Source organism: Ambystoma mexicanum, chromosome 2q, assembly GCF_040938575.1.
Source record: "Ambystoma mexicanum isolate Mex_15411 chromosome 2q, UKY_AmexF1_1, whole genome shotgun sequence".
In the NCBI taxonomy this organism is placed as follows: Eukaryota; Metazoa; Chordata; class Amphibia; order Caudata; family Ambystomatidae; genus Ambystoma; species Ambystoma mexicanum.
In genome coordinates, this window is record NC_090924.1 from 571,146,357 (window position 1) to 571,170,095 (window position 23,739).

At 49.5% G+C, this 23,739-nt stretch overlaps 1 protein-coding gene across 1 annotated transcript in view; it reads left to right on the forward strand.

Annotated features, from left to right (window-relative positions):
* The window catches only part of VIPR1 (vasoactive intestinal peptide receptor 1), a 1,305,930-nt gene that overhangs the window by 1,272,425 nt on the left and 9,766 nt on the right, over positions 1–23,739 (forward strand). The gene's annotated exons all lie outside the window — the stretch shown is intronic.

Consider the following 23,739-nt stretch of genomic DNA (forward strand, 5'->3'; position numbering starts at 1 on the left):
CTCAAATATATTGACCTTGATGTCATCGCTCTCACCAAGACATGGTTCACGGCCAGCGCTGTCATGAGTTTTGACACTCTCCGCCCTGAGGACTACAAGATCCTGTCCATGCTCTGAACCAAACGGTCCAGAGGTGGAGTGGCCCTGATCTTTCCTGAGTGGGTTCCTGCATCTGTCATTCCCACAAATGCCTATTCCTCCTCTATCTCTCCTGGACTCTCTCCAACTGTGGCCACCATCTACAGGCCACCAACCAGGTCACACTCTTCCTCTCAGAATGGGCATACCTCATCTTTTCTCTTCTCTAGAGGTGGAGTTGCCCTAATCTTTCCTGAGTGGGTTCCTGCATCTGTCATTCACAAGCAGGCTTTTTCATCCTCTATCTCTCCTATCCTCTCTCAAACTGTGCACACCATCTATGGGCCACCTGACCAGGTCACACTCTTCCTCTCAGAATGTGCAGACCTCACCACTTCTCTTCTTGTGCCTTCCTCTCCGCTCCTCCTCTTCAGAGATTTCAACATCCACCTGAATACCTCTGACCACTTGTCTGGGCTCTTCAACACTCTCTCCCTTTCCATTGTACCCTCTGGTCTCACACACTCTGCCGGACACACCTTGGATGTTCTCATCTACTCAGGCATCCTCCTCTCTAACCCTCTCACTACTCCTCTCTCTTAGACGGATCACTTTCTGTCTCCTCCCACCTGAAGCTTCCTGTCCCCAGGCAAAGCCCAACCTGGGACTGCCACCTTCCTTTTCGGTCATTCGGCCCATGAAGCGAGTGTCAGTTGGCGCCTTTGCCTCCACTTTCTCATCTCCTCTAACTTCTGTGGCTGATTCCCACTCAGACACAGCCCTCTCCAACCTGCATCTTTCTATCTCGAACATTCTAGATACCCTTACCCCTGTCCTGATGATCCATCTGAAGCCTACCTTCAAGTGCAACTCTTCGTATAACTCCAACCTGGCCATCCAAAAATGTAAGTGCACGGTATCTGAGTGGAAGTGGATGGCATCAGGCGCATCCTCTGACAAAATGTTCTGCCACCTGCTCCAAAGGCAATACAGACTCACCGATACAGGCTTCTAATTTCAACACTAAAACTCAGGACATCCTCACTTTTCTCTTCCTCTCTCTCTCTCTCCCTCTACCACTCTCATGCCCCTTTTGGCCACCTCTACCCCTCCTCGCCTTCTTTCCTCCCAATTTCTGATAACAGCTGATGATATTTCTAGGCAAGTCTGATATATGCAAGTGTCTTCCAATCAGGTGATCCCCTGCTCTTCCAGAATTATTAATGACCACTTTGATTCCCTCGCTCCAGCCCTGGTCGACTTCTGGAATCACTCTTTTGCCCTTGGATATTTCCCCATTATCCTCAAGCACTCCCTTGTGCACCCTCCTTCCTGTCCGGCAAACTATCACACCCGATCTCCATCACTCCTTTTGTGGGCAAACTCCTGGAAAAGCTGGCCATCTCCACTCTGAATCTGTTGGTTCTCTCTATGACCATCGGCCTGGCTTCAGAGCAGCCACAGGCACAGAATCTGCTCTTCTGAAAACCTGTGAAGATCTTCTCTCTAAACTTGACTCCAGCTCTCCCGCTGCCCTCATCCTCCTGCGTTTTATATGGTCAAGCACAACATCCTGATCAATCGAGAACCTGTGCATCACGGACCGGGCTCTGGCATGGCTGACCTCCTTCCTCTTGGACTGACCCTCCCAGGTCCGACTTAGGTCTTTCTCTCCACCACCTCTCTCTCCATGTGTGGTGTCCCCCAGGGCTCTATCCACCCACCCTGGCTCTTCAATGTCTACCTTGCCCCTTTGGCCCACATGATTTCCACACTCTTGTCTAACTTCCAGTGTTATGTGGATGAAACACAGCTCTCTTTCAGGCTACTCTCAGCCAATTCTCCTTCCTGACTCCTTCCTGACTATCTATCCACGATTCAGAAATGGTGCACCTCCAACAATCTCTGCCTCAATGCCAGTAAGACTGAGATTCCTGCTTTTACTAGCACACTCTGGCTGCCTTCCTTGGGCCCTCTAACCTCACCCTCCTCAGCGGCTAGAAACCTTGGGGTCATGTTCAACTCTGCTGGCATTTATTGATATTCCCAAGTATGTCATCTGGGTTATCTCTGGGATCTTTGATCCTTCTATAAAGCAGCCAGTAGGTTTTGCTGCACTTCCTGATTTCCTGTCAAGTTTTAAGGCGATAGATTTTGATGCGTTTATTCGCTGGTCATTTACTGATAGGTACGAGGCAAGCACATTTAGTTGTCACTGGAGGCCAATCAGTGTTTCATCCATTATCACCACATCATCAGCATATAAAAACCTGCTTATCGGTGTTCAAGATATACAACGTGGGAAGCATCTAATGCTTTTGAATGCGTCTTCCATATCCAAAGTGTACAAATTGAAGAACGCCGGTGCCCAGTGACAGCCTTGTTTGAGGCTGATTGAAGTGTTATTGGGATCCGTCAAGTCACCCAGTTTGTTCAGCCTTATTCGGACTGAGGTGTCTGTATGGAGTGCTTCAATAGCTCCTTATAAATCGCTAGGACAACCCCAGGTTTTTAGCTTGAACCACAAAATTTAGCGGTTTAGCGGATCAAAAGCCTGTGACAGGTCCACTGATGCCAAGTACATTTTTTTACTGTTCTTTAATCTAGTGCTCATCTTCAAAAGGTTAATCAAGAACAAATTCAGAAAGGTTCCAATTCCTTTTTCAAAGCCAGCCTGCCAACAGTCAAAATGTTTAGTTTCCTTACTCCAAGCAGACAAGTGTTTCAGGATAAGGGCTGCAAATATTTTCCCAATCACATCAAGAAGGGCAACCGTCCTATAGTTTACTGGTAATGACCTATCGCCGTTCTTGAAGATCGGGACTACTATTGAAGTCGTCCAAGAGGCCAGTATTTTTTTCCTGAATTTTATTAGGTTAACCAGGTCATGCATGAAAGTTGCCCATTCTTATTGAGGATCATTTCCGTCAGACTGTCCGGTCAGGCTGATCTCGAGTTGCTAGATTGTTTTATTAGGTCTAGAATATCTTCCTTTCCTGTCTCGAAGGTCCAAGTGGACAATGCCGATTCTCGTCTGCCCATATGATCAACCATCGAATTGGAGAAACGAGTACTAAAGTGGATTATCCACTCTCCTGCAGGAATTCGGTTTGCTAGGAGGGACTGCTGAGGAGCGTCAATTGAATTGAAAAATTCTTCAGATCTCTCCAGGATTTTTTGCTGTTACTAGCTTTAACATATTTTCTGCATCCTCTTGAGTTAGAGTGTATTTATGTTGTTTTAACCTTTTTTTAATTATTTTGCTTGCCTTCCTTCAGGGCGTCCAGGGTTTGTGGTGATGGTGATATTTTGTGAGCTCTTTTTTAACAGTTCAGCTGTTTCTTCCTCATGGACACAGCCAAATCAAACTTGTGGCAATGACTTTTCCCGCCCCTACTGCTTCTTTCAGTATGTAAGCACAGATGCCTCAGATAGTCCAAGTCGACATACATTGAGGGAGCCGTGAGGGCAACTGTTAAAGTGGTTACATTTTCACGTGACAATCTCAGCCGGTTCCTACCGGGGTGTATGGTGAGGCCTTTTTTCCTCGATAGTGGCCCTTTGGTTGACATGCCTGAGATTTACATCTTCAGAATGTTATGGTCACTTAGTGTAGTGTGAATGACCACCATATCCTTTAAAATTTCTCTGAGATTGTCTGAAAGAAAAATATAATCCAAAATCTGAATCTCAGTACCCCTCTTCCATGTCAGGGTCGGTGGTATGCCTCCTGCTGTTGAGCCATTTATTAGTACGATGTTCCTTAGACGCAGTTCCTTTCTCCACATCAAGCCTTGTAACACAACTTTGTCAGATTTAAATGCATGGTTCTCTATCAGGACTAGGTTGTTATTAAAGCAATGAATGTTAAGTTCTTCACAGAGAATGATCTTCAGGTCTGGCCTGGTCAACCAGGTATTATCAATCTCATCTGTAACCTGTTGGACGAAGTCCTTCCCCATCCCTGATTTTACATTCCAGTTTACAGATTAGCTGCGCTCCTGTTGTGTCATCGTATAGGTTTTTTCTTTCAAGTAGTGCAATTTGGATTAGTGGTGAGACATTCCTCAGCCAAGTTGCCGTCAGGCCACTGGTATTTTTATTAGTAGTAACAGACCGGCTGTTGGTCGTCCCTTCAGCCCTTTTGTTGCCGGTTTAGATGTACAACAAATTCTTTGAGAGTTGGTGTGTCTCTTAATCAAGTCTCCTGTAGGCAAACTATGTTGAACTCCTCGTAGGGCAAGTCTCCTTTGCCAATCAGGTGCATAAATCCTCTAGTATTCCAGCAGCATAGTGTGAAGTCCCGCTGACTCCCCACCCCTCTGGCCCAGAAGTTAAGGCACCTGCTACCCATCCCCATCCTTCTTCCACGTCCACCTTCCACTTTTCTCCTTGTGGATTTCACTTGTCATGTAGAGAGTTGGTATCATCTACCACAATCCGAAAATTACTGGGTTGCATCAACCCTTCTTCCCAGAGCCTGTCGGTCTGTTGGATTCCGCTTAGTGTCTTGTCCCCGAAGGCTATTGGATCTACTTTTCAGTTGTTGTTGACCTATCAGTGTTGTTCTTCTCAAATCTTCTACATGACCAGTGTCCCTGTGCTCGTACAGGTCTAATTCCTTCAGAGAGAAGCCCATTAAAGTTAGTTGTGAAGTTTCTCTCACTAGAAGTTGCTTGATTTAGTCCAATGAGAAGTAAATAACCACCTTATCTTTTCTCAACTCTTCAGGGAAGTCAATCAAGTGAAAGTCCTTAGAACAGATGGTGGTTAGTGACGGAACACTCTGGATAAGTCTTAGGACATTCCCTCTATTAAGGATCAAGTCATGTTTTATTTACAATATTCTTTCCAATTGCATTCCTGTGGTGTCTTCTACTTTGGTTTCTCGGTTCAGTCGGTTCGATTGGTCATGCTTCCTATCTTCTTTGGAGGCTTCTAAGGAGTTCCTTTATCTGTCCAAACAGCTTGTCCATTAGATTCGGACTTCTTTGTTCTAACGTCTTGAAGCCGCCCCACTGACTCTTGGATTAGATTTCCCGCTTGTGTACTAAATGGGACTTGCCAATATGCACCCACGAGCAGACCCTGAAATTGTGGTCTTAAATTACATTTCTGCAAAGAATTTCGCATTTGTGTGTCTACGTGATCCGTCTGCCACTCGGGTTCCACTTCTTGTTCATCACTGCTTACTTCATCTATTGTTTTGTTTATCTGAGTACTAGGCAGGCAATTGGATCTCAAGACAACCAAGCGCTCTGTTGACGTACCCCCAGTTGAAAAAGCCTTTTCCCAGTCATGCAAGTAAGTAGAGAGGTTAATCAACTCATCGTACTTATTTAGTTCCTCCTTTACTGGAATATCGCTGCAGTTCCTCAGTGTTGCCAAGATCTGCGATTCATTATTTGGGCTTTGAACTTCACACTCTGTTTCTTCACTAGTGTTTGAGTCATCAATTGATTTTTTTGGTGAGGGCCCATTCATCCCTCCAAGTGTTCATTTCTTTTTGTAACCCCTGTATCACACAACGTGGGGTCAACTTCCTTGAGGTTCTTGACTAGCACAGTCTGCCGTTTGCCCGAAGCAGTGGGCCCTTTATGTTAAAATACGCTTGTTTAAGTGAGACTTTTTTTGAGACTGCCCTTTTGATGTTAGTTAACTTGCCCCTTTCCCTTGTGTTAATTGTTGTTTTGGGAGTTTAGATAAAATCTCATAGGTTTTAGAAGAGGTGGATGGAGGAGACTGGGCTGTGAAAGTCTCAGGTTTATTTGAGATGGTGGCCATTGTATTATCTTCTTTCTTTGACCCAGTCATGCTGGAACATCCCTTGCAGTATATTCCTTTAGCATTCCTTGTTTTTAGTAATTTAGATGTATCTATATCCTGTTTGTCGTCCAGAAAATTTGCATTGTTTTCATTCACTTCAAGGTGAGTGGTGGTGTCCTCCACGGTTAAGATGTCCTCATCAATCAGTACCTGGGTATTTGTGTCATTTGTTGCCTGTGTAAGGAGCAGAGCCTTCCTTTGATGTATTACCATAGAGGGCTTTCTTCTTGTATTATGGGGTCCAAGATGCTCTTTAAGAAATGTGGTATATTACCCAAATTTATATCCATGTTTCCCTGTAATGCCAAACTGAAACCTTCGACAAAGATAATTTTCGAATGTATCATGTCTAGTACAGTAGTTTGATCTTTTAGATGATCTGACACATTTTCATACAACTTCATAAATGGTGCCATTTTTAGAGAGAAGACTGTGACCATGTTTGCATCTATAAGGGGATTGGGCGTCATTTTTTCCTCAATTTGAGTGGCAACAAGGTCTAATAACAGGTCTTCGTCCAATAAGGTTGTAGCTTCTGGTACATTGGAATCGTCCGTACAAGTTGGTAATCTACCACACTTGGTAGCAGTGTCCAGCCTTCTCATAAATCTTGAATGAGGCCGTCTTGCACTCGTGTTTTCAGAGTCTATAATCCTTCCAATTATTTCAGGAGTCAGCCTTTTGTTTAATTTTTCTTCCATGGTTTCCCTGCAGTTGCCATCTACGAGGGCCACTGTTGGCGTGTTCAAAACACTGCCTACTTCACCGGCTTTGATCCGGCATTCTGCGCCTCTGCGTCACTGTGTCAGTAGGCAATATGTTTGGTTGATTCACATGCTGGCTTTTCGACTCAAAGGATTCCCAATTTATCCTATGAGAGAATATACACTCTCTACTTCGCTATTTGCTGGAGTCCGCGTTTGGGGCTTTGAAGCCATTTTACCCCGGTGGCCCAGTTTTCTACTAGTTGTGGTGGAGTTATTTCCTATTAAGCTAGTCATGTCACTAGATACTGAAGCAGAGTTTGGGCGTGAGTAAAAAAATGTTGCTTCGCCTGTAGAGTGACTGGGGTCAGACCCCTCAGTTTTTAGGCTGAAGGTCCTGATGTGTTACAATAAAATTTCTTGAGTTTGTCTTGGGCCGGTGCTCCAAATGAGTATAACTTCGGGGCTGGTTCTTGTTCCCTTCTTTACGCAAATAATTATTGAATCATAATGGCGACACTGTGTAGCAGTCGCCATTATTAGTCCCTTTGGAATGTGTCTGACGTTTCTGAGTTTCCACAAGTGGGGAGATCCCCTCCGTGTTGTTGCTAAATGTTATTTTTAGGTGTAATTGCAGATGAGTCAGGGGCGTCTTGTTCACAAGGACGCTCCAAAATGTTGCAAGGAGATTTTGTCTTTGCACCGATTTCCAGCCGTATGTCTATTGGGCAAGTGGGGTACGGCTCTTTCAATGGTGAAACAGAGTAGCCGCTGTTCTTTCTGTGTTGAGGTTATCTCCCATAATTGTGTTTGCACTTGCAATTTTGATCAAAGAGTGTACAGGGTCAAAAACAGTAGAATGTTCCTTTCAGTGGCAACCCTCACTTCCCCGACTTTCTTTCGATAGCATAGGTCAAAGGACCTATGCCCCGCAGTCTCTGGACCACTCCCTCACCTGTTGCCTGCTTGACTGAGGTCCACTTAACACCCACTTCGCGGCCTCTTTGCGGTCCCGCTGGGTTTTGTTGCAGGTGAGGGGGCGGTGCCCTTCTTGCTCTCACAGCATCCCTCTGAGTTAAAGACACAAGTGCCTATTTCCAACGTTGGTGTTGAACGTTGAGTCAGCGCCTCCAGCACCAAAACAGGAATCCACTGCTAGTCAGGTTCTTCAGAAAATGATCAGAGTAATGGACTGCCTGACTGCGGTCCACTTAACATCCCTTTTGCGCCGCTTCGCAGTCCCGCAGGGTTTTGTTGCAAGTGAGCGGGTGGAGCCCTTCTCGCTCTCACAGTGTCCCTCTGAGTTAAAAGCACAAGTGTCCATTTCCAACAGTGGTGTTGATCGTTGGGTCAGCGCCTCCCAGCACCAAAACAAAAATCCACTGCAAATCAGGTCCTTCAGAAAATGAACAGAGAAACTGACTGCCTGAATGTGGTCCACTTAACACCCACTTTGCCAAGGAATTCAACATTTTCTCACGTTCCACAAGAAGATCACTGCCTCCAGAGCTCTGGTTCTCTCGAGGCTGGACTACTGCATCAGCCTCTTTCTCAATCTGGCTAACTCAGCTCTTAGCCCCCTTCAACTAATCCAGAATAAGACTGCGAGTCGTATCATTGGCCTCAAGCCCAGGGAAAGCATCTCTCCAGCACTGAAATATCTGCCCTGGCTCCTGGTGGCTGCAAGGATCCATTTCAAGACCATTTGCATTGTCCACAAGGCTTTCTGGGGCCGGGGTCTACACTATAGCCAACTGTCTTTGCATAAATGCCTTCCTTCTAGAGCCTTTCTCTAAGCAACCTTGTGCTCTCTGAGCGTCATATTCTTCTCCAAGCAGAGAGTGGGCGGTAGATCTCTTCCCTCTGCAGGTGCCTCCCTCTGGAACTGTGAAACTTGAGCTGGACCATCCGAAGGTCCGGAAGCTGCTCAAGACCATGCTTTTCTCCTCTGCCTTCTCTCTTCCTCTCCCTTGCTAACTGTCTTGTCTGCCTGCCCTAGCAAAACAAAAGAGTTGATGGCTGGAAGGTTTAGAATAAATCTTGACCTCTGGCATTGCTCTGGGCAACCCTCCAGACCATCGTTCTTCGCCTGCCAAGCCATTACAAAAGGGGAAAAACCATATGCAAATCAGGCTTGGTCCCACCCCCAAAGGGGTAGTCCAGCCCGAACTGCTAGGTCACATCCCTTTTGCACGAGACCACAAGCATCCCCAGACATGTTTCAGCCTTGTTGGGCGTCATCAGTGAGGAGTAGCTTGGGTCTCTAGGCCCAGCAGGCAAGGGACCCACGTCTGGGCATACCCTTCCCACTCGGGGTGACAATAGCAAAACAAAAGAGTTGATGGCTGGAAGGTTTAGAATAAATCTTGACCTCTGGCATTGCTCTGGGCAACCCTCCAGACCATCGTTCTTCGCCTGCCAAGCCATTACAAAAGGGGAAAAACCATATGCAAATCAGGCTTGGTCCCACCCCCAAAGGGGTAGTCCAGCCCGAACTGCTAGGTCACATCCCTTTTGCACGAGACCACAAGCATCCCCAGACATGTTTCAGCCTTGTTGGGCGTCATTAGTGAGGAGTAGCTTGGGTCTCTAGGCCCAGCAGGCAAGGGACCCACGTCTGGGCATACCCTTCCCACTCGGGGTGACTATAGCAAAACAAATGAGTTGATGGCTGGAAGGTTTAGAATAAATCTTGACCTCTGGCATTGCTCTGGGCAACCCTCCAGACCATCGTTCTTCGCCTGCCAAGCCATTACAAAAGGGGAAAAACCATATGCAAATCAGGCTTGGTCCCACCCCCAAAGGGGTAGTCCAGCCCGAACTGCTAGGTCACATCCCTTTTGCACGAGACCACAAGCATCCCCAGACATGTTTCAGCCTTGTTGGGCATCATCAGTGAGGAGTAGCTTGGGTCTCTAGGCCCAGCAGGCAAGGGACCCACGTCTGGGCATACCCTTCCCACTCGGGGTGACAATAGCAAAACAAAAGAGTTGATGGCTGGAAGGTTTAGAATAAATCTTGACCTCTGGCATTGCTCTGGGCAACCCTCCAGACCATCGTTCTTCGCCTGCCAAGCCATTACAAAAGGGGAAAAACCATATGCAAATCAGGCTTGGTCCCACCCCCAAAGGGGTAGTCCAGCCCGAACTGCTAGGTCACATCCCTTTTGCACGAGACCACAAGCATCCCCAGACATGTTTCAGCCTTGTTGGGCGTCATCAGTGAGGAGTAGCTTGGGTCTCTAGGCCCAGCAGGCAAGGGACCCACGTCTGGGCATACCCTTCCCACTCGGGGTGACAATAGCAAAACAAAAGAGTTGATGGCTGGAAGGTTTAGAATAAATCTTGACTTCTGGCATTGCTCTGGGCAACCCTCCAGACCATCGTTCTTCGCCTGCCAAGCCATTACAAAAGGGGAAAAACCATATGCAAATCAGGCTTGGTCCCACCCCCAAAGGGGTAGTCCAGCCCGAACTGCTAGGTCACATCCCTTTTGCACGAGACCACAAGCATCCCCAGACATGTTTCAGCCTTGTTGGGTGTCATCAGTGAGGAGTAGCTTGGGTCTCTAGGCCCAGCAGGCAAGGGACCCACGTCTGGGCATACCCTTCCCACTCGGGGTGACAATAGCAAAACAAAAGAGTTGATGGCTGGAAGGTTTAGACTAAATCTTGACCTCTGGCATTGCTCTGGGCAACCCTCCAGACCATCGTTCTTCGCCTGCCAAGCCATTACAAAAGGGGAAAAACCATATGCAAATCAGGCTTGGTCCCACCCCCAAAGGGGTAGTCCAGCCCGAACTGCTAGGTCACATCCCTTTTGCACGAGACCACAAGCATCCCCAGACATGTTTCAGCCTTGTTGGGCGTCATCAGTGAGGAGTAGCTTGGGTATCTAGGCCCAGCAGGCAAGGGACCCACGTCTGGTCATACCCTTCCCACTCGGGGTGACAATAGCAAAACAAAAGAGTTGATGGCTGGAAGGTTTAGAATAAATCTTGACCTCTGGCATTGCTCTGGGCAACCCTCCAGACCATCGTTCTTCGCCTGCCAAGCCATTACAAAAGGGGAAAAACCATATGCAAATCAGGCTTGGTCCCACCCCCAAAGGGGTAGTCCAGCCCAAACTGCTAGGTCACATCCCTTTTGCACGAGACCACAAGCATCCCCAGACATGTTTCAGCCTTGTTGGGCGTCATCAGTGAGGAGTAGCTTGGGTCTCTAGGCCCAGCAGGCAAGGGACCCACGTCTGGGCATACCCTCCCCACTCGGGGTGACAATAGCAAAACAAAAGAGTTGATGGCTGGAAGGTTTAGAATAAATCTTGACCTCTGGCATTGCTCTGGGCAACCCTCCAGACCATCGTTCTTCGCCTGCCAAGCCATTACAAAAGGGGAAAAACCATATGCAAATCAGGCTTGGTCCCACCCCCAAAGGGGTAGTCCAGCCCGAACTGCTAGGTCACATCCCTTTTGCACGAGACCACAAGCATCCCCAGACATGTTTCAGCCTTGTTGGGCGTCATCAGTGAGGAGTAGCTTGGGTCTCTAGGCCCAGCAGGCAAGGGACCCACGTCTGGGCATACCCTTCCCACTTGGGGTGACAATAGCAAAACAAAAGAGTTGATGGCTGGAAGGTTTAGATTAAATCTTGACCTCTGGCATTGCTCTGGGCAACCCTCCAGACCATCGTTCTTCGCCTGCCAAGCCATTACAAAAGGGGAAAAACCAGCCCGACTACCCCTAGAGACCCAAGCTACTCCTCACTGATGACGCCCAACAAGGCTGAAACATGTCTGGGGATGCTTGTGGTCTCGTGCAGGTTGGATGTGACCTAGCAGTTCGGGCTGGACTGCCCCTTTTGGGGTAGGACCGAGCCTGATTTGCATATGGTTTTTCCCATTCTGTAATGGCTTGGCAGGCTGAAAAACGATGGTCTGGAGGGTTGCCCAGAGCTTTGCCCGTGGTTATGATTAATTCAAAACCTTCCAGCCATCAACTTTCTGTTTTGCTAAAGTCACCCCGAGTGGGATGGGTATGCCCAGACGTGGGTCCCGAGTCTGCCGGGCCTAGAGACCCAAGCTACTCCTCACTGATAACACCCAACAAGGCTGAAACATGTCTGGGGATGCTTGTGGTCTCGTGCAGGATGGATGTGACCTAGCAGTTCGGGCTGGACTGCCCCTTTTGGGGTAGGACCGAGCCTGATTTGCATATGGTTTTTCCCATTCTGTAATGGCTTGGCAGGCTGAAAAACGATGGTCTGGAGGGTTGCCCAGAGCTTTGCCCGTGGTTATGATTAATTCAAAACCTTCCAGCCATCAACTTTCTGTTTTGCTAAAGTCACCCCGAGTGGGACGGGTATGCCCAGACATGGGTCCCGAGTCTGCCGGGCCTAGAGACCCAAGCTACTCCTCACTGATGACGCCCAACAAGGCTGAAACATGTCTGGGGATGCTTGTGGTCTCGTGCAGGATGGATGTGACCTAGCAGTTCGGGCTGGACTGCCCCTTTTGGGGTAGGACCGAGCCTGATTTGCATATGGTTTTTCCCATTCTGTAATGGCTTGGCAGGCTGAAAAACGATGGTCTGGAGGGTTGCCCAGAGCTTTGCCCGTGGTTATGATTAATTCAAAACCTTCCAGCCATCAACTTTCTGTTTTGCTAAAGTCACCCCGAGTGGGACGGGTATGCCCAGATGTGGGTCCCGAGTCTGCCGGGCCTAGAGACCCAAGCTACTCCTCACTGATGACGCCCAACAAGGCTGAAACATGTCTGGGGATGCTTGTGGTCTCGTGCAGGATGGATGTGACCTAGCAGTTTCGGGCTGGACTGCCCCTTTTGGGGTAGGACCGAGCCTGATTTGCATATGGTTTTTCCCATTCTGTAATGGCTTGGCAGGCTGAAAAACGATGGTCTGGAGGGTTGCCCAGAGCTTTGCCCGTGGTTATGATTAATTCAAAACCTTCCAGTCATCAACTTTCTGTTTTGCTAAAGTCACCCCGAGTGGGACGGGTATGCCCAGACGTGGGTCCCGAGTCTGCCGGGCCTAGAGACCCAAGCTACTCCTCACTGATGACGCCCAACAAGGCTGAAACATGTCTGGGGATGCTTGTGGTCTCGTGCAGGATGGATGTGACCTAGCAGTTCGGGCTGGACTGCCCCTTTTGGGGTAGGACCGAGCCTGATTTGCATATGGTTTTTCCCATTCTGTAATGGCTTGGCAGGCTGAAAAACGATGGTCTGGAGGGTTGCCCAGAGCTTTGCCCGTGGTTATGATTAATTCAAAACCTTCCAGCCATCAACTTTCTGTTTTGCTAAAGTCACCCCGAGTGGGACGGGTATGCCCAGACGTGGGTCCCGAGTCTGCCGGGCCTAGAGACCCAAGCTACTCCTCACTGATGACGCCCAACAAGGCTGAAACATGTCTGGGGATGCTTGTGGTCTCCTGCAGGATGGATGTGACCTAGCAGTTCGGGCTGGACTGCCCCTTTTGGGGTAGGACCGAGCCTGATTTGCATATGGTTTTTCCCATTCTGTAATGGCTTGGCAGGCTGAAAAACGATGGTCTGGAGGGTTGCCCAGAGCTTTGCCCGTGGTTATGATTAATTCAAAACCTTCCAGCCATCAACTTTCTGTTTTGCCCTTGTCTGCCTGCCCTGACTGGTTGCCAGATACCCTCAGAGTCTCACAGGGTACCAGGCCGCACCATGACCAGTCTTCCTGCACTGCCTCCGGGCCTACAGCACACATAGGGGCTGTAGCTGTAACTCCTATAGCCCCCAGCCTTCCTGCACTTACCCAGAGCTGTGCTGCCCTAGCTGCACTTACTCAGAGCCATGGTGCCTTGAGCGCACTTCGCCTACCCTCTCCCCTGCACTTCCCCCTGGCACATTGTCACACTTTCACGATCCGAATGACACAAGGCCTAGTGGGATTGCTGTCCTGTCCTCCCACTGTCTTATTTTGAGTCACCTAGAAACACTTGTGTACAGGCGCGTTATAAATACCAAATAATATCATATCATATTGCTATATGTTGGACATTTTAGTGTGCAGAGGGAATTGCTTAGAGCCAGGATGAGTGGCACTGGTGTGGTTAATCAGGGGTTATCCAATTTGTTCCTTTTGAAAAAGGGGTTTGAGGATAAGCAGAGCAGGTTCCTTCTTCAGTTTATGCAGGAGACTGCAAAGTGGACAGAGATTAAAAGGCTGTGCTTGGCCAATTGGTGTGTTTTATGGCAAGGATCATCTATCCAGATGAAAATCAATGGCTCCAGATTTCTGGAGGAAGAAGAAGAAGAAGAAGAAGAAGAAGAAGAAGAAGAAGAAGAAGAAGAAGAAGAAGAAGAAGAAGAAGAAGAAGAAGAAGAAGAAGAAGAAGAAGAAGAAGAAGAAGAAGAAGAAAGACTGTCAGTACTATTCTGTACTGATGATTATCCCTTATAAGGGTGAAACCAGGTATGTGGTTGTCCTGGCAGCCTTGCAAAATGCCTGTCTTGGGTTGATAAAGCTGTGTATAAAGTAACACTTCCCTTTTAGACAAAGACAATTTCCTGGAGAAAAGATTTTCATTTGGGCTAATTTACATACCCACAATGACTTGCGGTCTGGCTCTGAAATGGATGTGAACATCCAGCGATGGCTACTAGGGGTGCTATGCAGTGTGTGGCTCCGTTAAAATGGAGGGCCCCGGACATCAAACGCGCCTGCTGATTGGATGGTGAAAAGAGTGATGTGTTTCATATTTTTGGAAAATGCCTGCCATGTTGGATCGCGTTGGAAACATATTAAAACATACAACAATGCACTTGTCAAACTAATGAAACAATCTGTGGGGAGGTGAGGGGTGATGAGAATGGGATGGGATATGCCCTTAAAAAGCCCAAAAAATGAGTGGATTTTCTCTGGATGTCCGGGGCAGTCCTGTGATGTTCGGGAACATTTATGCCTATTTCTGCATTACAGGGTTAGTGAAAAGCAGTTTTTGGATGGCTTATAACTTTGGTGCCACGCAATGAAACTGCATGACATTTTGTAATCTAATTCTAGACCTGATTCTGAATGGTTCTGCTGTTTTGTCATGAGGGAACTGAATTAGAGTGGGCGACCCAAAATATCGTACAGGCTTATAAATGTGGTGCCATTTGATGAGCCTACACAAAAGTTTGCAAAACGATTTTAGATCTATGTTTTGTGCAAAGTGTGGTGGGATTTTGTCGAGAGGGGGAAAATTAGAGGGGGGGCCTCAACATTTTTAGATGGCTTATAACATTGTTGCCATTTAACGAATATGGACACATGTTTTCAGAAAGATTATAAGCCTAACCTTGAATGTTTGTGCAAAGTCTAGGTAGGGGCTAAGTTATATGACTATTGTATGTACGTATATTTTGACACTTTTGAAAAAATAAAGCATGGGTGGATTTGCAGAAAACATGTGTAAGGAACATTGGCAAGGACCTGAAAGCATGGTTTTGCAAATGTGTCAGTGTTTTATTGTTTGAACAGTGTCATGATGTAGGAACAAAAAATAGTGATATTCCTTTGGTGACTGAGGTATAGCTTGTGGCCATGGGCTGTGGGCAGATTGTCTGGGTCATGACCAGCAATGGAGTTAAAGTGGGCATGGCCACCAGGGACCAGCTATGTGGTAAAGTCTTTTAAAATTGGGATAGGTTTGAAAGGGAACAAAATGTGCTTGTTGTTATAGGTTGAAGTGCTGGATGGGATTTCAGCAAATATGCACGATTAGTGTCAGCAAGAACTGGAAAGCATGGATTTTGCAAATATGTCCTGTGATTCCTTTTTTATGAAGTGTAAAACGTAAGTATACAACACAGTGATATAACATAGGTGTCTGAGCAATGGGTCTGGCCGCCAGCAAGGAGACATTTTTACTGTAATTTGATTATTGTGGCATACGGCGTGGCCAAAGCGGTAGGTTTGAATGGGCAAAAATATTCTGCTTGCGGTTACAGCCTGAAGAGGTGGACTAGACTACAACAAACATGCACAATGAACATTAGCAAGGACCTGGAAACATGTTTTTGGAAATATGTCTTGTGTTTTATTTTTCAAAAGTGTAGAATGCAAGTAGAAAAAAATGTGATATACATTTGGTGTCTGGGTAGTGGGCCTAGCAAACGCAAATGTGTAGTCTGATTAGCGCATTTTGGAGACTGGCCATGATTGCAAACCATGAGTGATGTCATCTTTGATGTCCTGGGTTTTAGTCACAGGTTATGGTTGCTTAGCTTACTATAACTGGCAAATGTCTTGGGTTTTTCGGTTTTACTTGTAACCATAATGCCCCTTTAACAACGTTTTTTCATTGAATTTCATAGGTTCTCCAGCATGGAGTCTGGCATGGATTCACATGCTTATGAATATTCCTCGTCGTCAGGCTGGGAATCCTCGGTAAAGAAAAAATCAGTATCAGTTTCGTTTCTGATCTGTCTTTCTTAGTAGTAACCAATCACTGATCTCTGGGTCATACTGCCACCAGCCAATGACTGCCCTCTCCCTAAGCCCCGCCTCCGGCAGCCATCCTCAGATTTTTACCGCACGCTCAAGTGTTGGGAGTCCTCGTGTTTAGCTCTCAAGTTTTTTTTACTGTGTTTTCACGCTTTTTCAGGAGATTTTCTCATTTTTTAGGTTTAATCGAGCATCAAGCTCCACTGTTTCTACTACGGGGACCCGTTTCGGAATTCTTCTACGCCCCTCAAGGGTGAAGTTTCATCGAGTTTACACTTCTTGGAGGATTCCGGAAGATCTGCGGCCTACCTCAATGGACATGGCCCAGGACAAGGGAAGCTCGACTCCCGGATCCAAGCTGTTCAGGAACTGCCCTGGATGCGGATTATATAACGTTTTCAAGGAGGACGACCATTTGCGATGTCTCTACTGCCTCCATGGGGACAAGACGCACGTGGAGAAGGACTGTGCATTCTACAAGAACCTTTCGGAACGGACCAAACAAGATCGTCGTTCCCGCCTCGCCTCCTGGCTGGAGAAGGGCACAGCAAGTGAGAAGGCGAAGAAGAAGGTTGAGCGGCGACGGGGGCCCAACAGAAGGCCAAGCACCGCAAGTCCGTGGGCTCCGGGAGCGCCGATAGGTCGGGCTCTTCGGTTGCCAAGCAGGGCGCTACTTCCCCGGCACGTTCGACCACGAGCCAGCGCTCTGGTTCGGGGAAGAAAAAGTCTGAGAACCCGGGTAGGCTGCTGGAGCGGACCCGGTCGATCTTGAAGGGGGAGCGAGGCGTTGACCCTCCCCTCAAGGTGAAGGCCCGGGACGCACCTAAGGGGGTGAGGGCCTTGATCCACCCTGCTAAGGCCTCTACCAGAGTGGTCTCTGCGACCCTGGCGGAGCCGGCTGAGACTACGCCAATGGAAACGGCCTCTGGGCCCAGAGTATCCCTGCCGCCGCGGAGGGAATCCTCTTTCCAGCCCACCGCTAAGACCCCCGTGAAGCCCCCGGCTGAAAAAGAGGGGGAGCGATGGCCACTACAGACTCGGAATCAGCCTCTGAGGAGGAACTGGTGGAGACCGAGAGGGGCCTCAACGAAAGGTCCATAGGCCTCAACGAGAGGTTCATAAAACTCAACGAGCGGTTCGAGAAGGTTCGATCCCAGGGGACAGTCCCTGCTGATGTGATCAAAGATAGCGACGAGGAAGACGAACAGGGCCCAGTGGAACGGCCTTCACGTCCGTCGCAGCCATTGCCCGAGCCCCAGGATAGCTCGCCGGCCATTTTGTTGGCAATCCAATCCTTATGTACCGAGATAAGGAGGAGATTACCCCGGACCCCGACGGAGGATCCAGAACCAGGCCCGTCAGGAAACCCTCCAAACAAGCAGAGAAGAGTCCCGCGAGGCCATTGGACCCGTCATCCCCCTCGCCGGGAGAGGACACGGCGACGGATACGGCGACGGGGACAGACGACAACGATGACACATCAGACATCCCGTCGCCACCCTCCCCCCGCGGGCATACCCAGCCGACGAGTTTGGCTCTTACCACGCCATGATAACCAGGGCATCCGAGCTCTTCCACCTCTGCCCTGAAGAACAGAAAAAGGAGGGGTTTCTGTACCAACGACGAGAGGCTAAGAGGAAGACGGTCCTCGCAGTGCCTTTACTCGATGACATCTGGGACGAGGGGCTTGCCGTCCTCAAGAACCCTGCCACGACACCCGCCAAGAGGGACAGGTACGAGAAGAAGTACCGAGTCCCCGATGCCGCCCCCTTGTGCCTCAGGGCCCAGCCCACGCTGGACTCGGTCGTCTCTGCAGTGGCTAAGAAGAAGGCAGCGGGCGCAGCGTCTTCAAATTCCACTTCCCCGCCGGACAGCGAGAGCAAGAAGTTGGACTCTATGGGACGACGTGTCATCTCGTCGGTGGCGACGACGATTAAGGAGGCCAATGCCTTAGCGATCGTGGCCCGCTACGACAGGGAGCTCTGGTTCAAGATATCTCCCCTGCTAGATTTCCTGCCTGATGATAAAAGGGCAGAGGCCCTAGAAATTCTGCAGGAGTGCGAGGTGGTGTCGGATCACGCCATTACGGTGACAACGGACATTGCCGATACCGGATTTCGCCAACTGGGCAACAGAGTTTGCCTCCGACGACAAGGATGACTCAAGGCAACAGACTTTCGCCAGGACGTCCAGACCAGAGTGTTGGACATGCCGTTCGACAGCAACAACCTCTTTGGTAAGGCAGTGGATGAGTCTCTACAGGCCATCAAGACTGACTCGGAGATGGCTCGGGCCCTTCAGCAGCGACAGCCCTTTCGGAGCGCTGGAGGCAGACAGGGTGCCTCCAAAGGATCCAGCGGTGGCTCCTCCTCCTACTGCCAGGCGGCCCGCTCCTCTTCCCAGGAGGCCTACAGAGGTCACGGCAAGCAAGGGGGTTCCCGTCGTCGTCGCCAAGGAGGCCAAGGCGGCAGGGATGCGTCAAAGCAAGACTGACCTGGCCGGGTGGTCGGGCCCCCACCGAAGCACCCCAGTGGGAGGCCGACTTACAAAGTTTGTCAGGGTGTGGGAGTCCATCTCCACCGATCGTTGGGTGTTGGACACCCTGGCCAACGGGCACTCACTAGAATTCCGAAAGAAGTGCCCTTGCATTCCTCCCGTGGCCAGGAAAGAGAATCACGTCCCTTAACTGCTGTTGGATGTAAAGGCGATGCTCAAGAAAGGTGCCATCGAGCTCGTCCCCAGGAGGCTCTCGGGCTCCGGAGTGTACTCAAGGTACTTCCTCGTCAGGAAGAAGACAGGCGGTTGGCGCCCCATCCTAGACCTGCGTCGGTTAAACAAATACATCAAGGCGCAGAGATTCAGGATGGACACCCTCCAGCTTGTACTGGGACAGCTGGAGGAAGGCAACTTCCTATCGTTGCTGGACCTGGAGGATGCCTACTTCCACATCCCCATTCTAGAAAGGCACAGGAAGTTCCTCAGGTTCGTGGTTCAAGGACGCCACTACCAATTCAGAGCCCTACCGTTCGGATTAAAGTCGGCACCCAGGGTTTTCACCAAGTGCCTGGCACCAGTGGCCGCGCGGCTGCGCCTGCAGGGGATCCACATCTACCCCTACCTGGATGACTGGCTAATCCGGGAAAGGTCAAGGGAACTCGTCGTCGATCATACGGCGAGGACCGTCTGGTTGCTCATGGAGCTGGGGTTCTCCATCAACTACCCCAAATTCCACCTGGTTCCGTCACAAGTAGCATTGTTTTGCGGGGTGAAGCTCGATACAGCGGAGCAATTGGCCTCCCCTTCAGAGGAGAGAACCAAAACCATCCTGGGCAAGGTACAGCGATTGTTAGCCACGGACGTGGCCAGGGTGAGGTCCATCAAGTCCCTTCTCGGGATGATGTCCTCATGCATCTACCTTGTACCCCTTTGCAGACCTCGGATGCGTCCACTACAGGAGTTCCTTGACGCCCGCTGGGTTCAGACGGGGGGTTGCTTCGAGCACAGGATCCCCCTCAACGAGGAGTTCCGTCGGGTGATCCTATGGTGGGGCACACGGGCTCACCTCACGATGAGCACGGACTTTCAAACCCGGCGTTTCAGGAGACGGTGACTATGGACGCCTCTCTGGAGGGTTGGGGGGCCCAGACCAGAGATCTCCACGCAAGAGGCCTTTGGCTCCCAGAGGAGAGGTCTCTTCACATCAACATCTTGCAGCTCTGTGCAGTGTTCTGGGCGCTAAAGTCGTTCCTCCCGTCCCTCAATGACAAGGTGGTGAGGATCTTCACCGACAACACCACCACGATGTTCTACATACGAAAGCAGGGAGGCACCAGATCCCCAGCCCTATCCAAGGAGGCCCAGGATCTGTGGCACTGGGCCGTCGCCCAGGGGATGTTTTCTGGTTCCCTTCCACCTGGCAGGAATAAAAAGCACCATCGCCGACTCACTCAGCAGGGAGCTGCACTCGTGCCACGAGTGGGAACTGTGCCAGGATCAGGTGGATCGACTCTTCCAACGATGGGGCAAACCCCAGATCGACCAGTTCGCGATGGCGACGAACTCCAAGTGCCAGAGGTTCTCCAGCAGGTTCCCACAGCCGAGGAGCATGGGCGATGCTTTCTCATTCCCTTGGGACGGCCTTTTTCTATACGCGTTCCCTCCGTTGCCGTTACTGCTCCGCCTCATCAGCCAGCTCAAGATGTCCAGGTGCAGGATAATCCTCATCGCACCGGCGTGGCCGAGGCAGATCTGGTTCCCAGACCTTCTCTCCAGAGAAGGGGGCGCCATTCTACACCACGAGCCACAGTCGGTGAACTTGCAGGCCTGGCTCCTGCAGCGCTAGAGTTTGGGGGGTACGATATCCCGGCTGATTGCAGAGAGGTTCTTGCAAAGGCCAGGGCGTCCTCAACTCTCAAGTGTTACGGTCATAAATGGAAGAGGTTCTCTGTCTGGTGCCATGCACAGAAGTTTAACCCTCTGTGGATTACGGCCCCTGAAGTGCTGCCGTACTTACTGTCACTGGCCAAAGCTGGACTGGCTCACGCCTCCATAAAAATACATCTGGCTGCCATCTCCCGATATACCAGGACTACGGGACGGGCGTCCTTGTAGTCTCATCGCCTGGTAAAGGAATTTATGAAGGGACTGTTCCGTTCATTCCCACTGGTGAAGGCTCCTGCCCCGGCGTGGGAACTTAATGCGGTGCTGACCAGGCTCATGGGAGCCCCATTCGAGCCTATGCACTCGGCACCCTTGAAGTTCCTGTCATGGAGGACAGCGTTCCTCGTGGCCATCACCTCTGCACGACGAGTGGGAGAGATTCAGGCCCTATCTTGCAAGCCTCCATACTTGACTTTTCGTGACACAAGGGTAGTGCTTAGGATGCACCGCTCCTTCATGCCCAAGGTGCCGTCGGACTTCCAGCTCAACGAGCCCTTGGTGTTACCAGTTTTCTTCCCGTCGCCCTCGACGCCGGCCGAGAGGACTTTGTACTTGCTGGATGTAGACAGAGCGCTGAAGTTCTACGTGGACCGCACAAAGAGTTTTCGGAGGACGTCACAGCTATTCGTGAACTTTGGGACTGTGAATCAAGGGAAGGCTCTCTCGAAGACTTCCATTTCCAGATGGCTCTCCGGCTTCATCATGCATTGTCACCGGTTGGCAAACCGACCGCTGCCCGTCCGTCCGAGAGCCCATTCGACCAGAGCGATCGCTGCTACCACAGCGTTCCTGTCTGGTGTACCCCTGCTGGACATCTGCAGGGCTGCTACATGGAGGTCGACGCACACCTTCACACGATTCTACTGTGTCGATAGGGACTCCAGGGAGGAGTCCAGGGTCGGCCAAGCAGTGCTGTGCAACCTGTTCGCTTAAGGTGAGCCTGGTGAGGAGGTAAGAGATGCTTAATGTTGAGTTGTTGTATTGCTTAATGTTGAGCCTGTTGCCACCTCCCGTGGTTGTGCATGTGTATACTGCTATGTATTCTTTTATTCATGAGCATGTGAATCCATGCCAGACCCCTTGCTGGAGAAGGAACAAGTTACTTACCTGTAACTGTTGTTCTCCAGCATGGGTCTGGCATGGATTCACATGCGAACCCTCCCACCTACCCCTCTGCGGCTCTTCACTTGGTCATACTGCCACTTGGCGTGCTACCAAATCTGAGGATGGCTGCCAGAGGCTGGGCTTAGGGAGAGGGCAGTCATTGGCTGGGGTCAGTATGACCCAGAGATCAGTTATTGGTAACTACTAAGAAAGACAGATCAAAAACGAAACTGATACTGATTTTTTCTTTACCGAGGATTCCCAGCCTGACGACGGGGAATATTCATGAGCATGTGAATCCATGCCAGACCAATGCTGGAGAACAACAGTTACAGGTAAGTAACTTGTTCCTTTTTATTAGTGCAATTGAACCATAATGTCCCTTTATCAAAGTTTTTTCAGTGACTATATATATATATATATATATATAAACCCTCGCTGGACCCAACGATCCCGGGGAACTATCGACCTATCACCACTGTACCCTTCCTGCTGAAAATTCTGGACAAAGCAGCTTACCTGCAAGTCCAAAAGTTCCTTGAAGAAAACCGTCTCCTCGGCCTGCGGCAATCTGGCTTCCGCCCACGACACGGTACCGAAACGGCTCTCTTGGACTTAAAGAACCAAATGGACGATCTAAGAGACACAGGGAAACCTGCTCTCCTTCTGCTCCTGGATCTATCCGCCGCCTTTGACCTGGTGGACCACAACACCTTGTGCCACCATCTAGCTACCCAAGCTAACTTTTCCCCCAAAGCTTGCGAATGGATTACCTCCTTCCTCCAAGAAAGGGCCATGAAAATCTTCTCTGACTCAGCCTGTGCCACCCCTAGCCACATCACCTGCGGCGTGCCTCAGGGCTCATGTATCGCGCCCACGCTATACAACCTCTTCACGAGGCCCCTGTTCAGCATCCTTGACTCCCTGGGCATCTCGTATACAAACTATGCGGATGACACCCAGGTCTTCATCCCACTCACAGGCGATTACCTGGCGGATACTAAAACACTTACCACCATCTACTCCACTATCCAATCATGGATGGCAGATAACTGGCTATGCCTCAATAGTGAAAAAACCAAACTCCTCCTCATAGGAGCACCTTCCACGCTGGGGAACCTCGGTGAACAGTACGCTTCCTTCACTATTGACAACATTCCCATCAAGGTCTCCAATCACGTGAAGACACTCGGAGTCTACCTAGACTCCGACCTGTCAATGGATAGACAGGTCAATGCCATTGCCTCCTCCTCAGCCTATTACTCTAAAGTCCTCAACGCTGCCAGACCTTTCCTGTCACGCCAGAATTGCCTCACCATTGCTAAGGCAATATTTGGATCTAGGCTGGACTACTGTAATGCCCTACTCGTTGGGACCTCAAATAAGAACCTGGCCAAACTTCAGCTAGTTCAAAATAATGCACTGAGGGCGGCCACAGGTACTGCGAGAAAAGACCACATCTCCGAAGTCAGAAGACAGGCACACTGGCTTCCGGTGAAAGAGAGGATTGTTTTCAAAACACTCGCCCTCACCCACAAATGCCTCCATGAACTTGCTCCACCCTACTTGACCCAAAGAATCACCAAGCACTCTGCCACCAGACCATTAAGAATGTGCTATTCCAACACGATTGTCACGCCTAAATCACGCAAAGGTGCGCGCCGGTGGTGCCAGCTTTCCCACACGGGCCGCCACCCACTGGAGCGCACTGCCACCTCACATAAGAATGATTGAATTCCACCAAGCCTTCCGCAAAGCTGTTAAAACCAAGCTCTTTGTATGAAACGTACCTGACTGCATTCTGTTACTGTACTACGAATATCATGCCTCACCTGCAACTATGCTTGTAATTGTGTATCCATAAGACCTCTGGTCTCATGCATATCTGCTGAATTAAGAATCCAACACTTACTTGTAACAGCGCCTCGATGTCCATGGGCTGCAAGTGCGCTATACAAATGTGAATAAATTAAAAAAAAAAAAAATATATATATATATATATATATATATATATATATATATATATATATATATTATTTTTGTATGTATGACTTAGATGTAATTACACATACTATATTCAACTACAAATACCATATTGAACCAAATGATGAAAT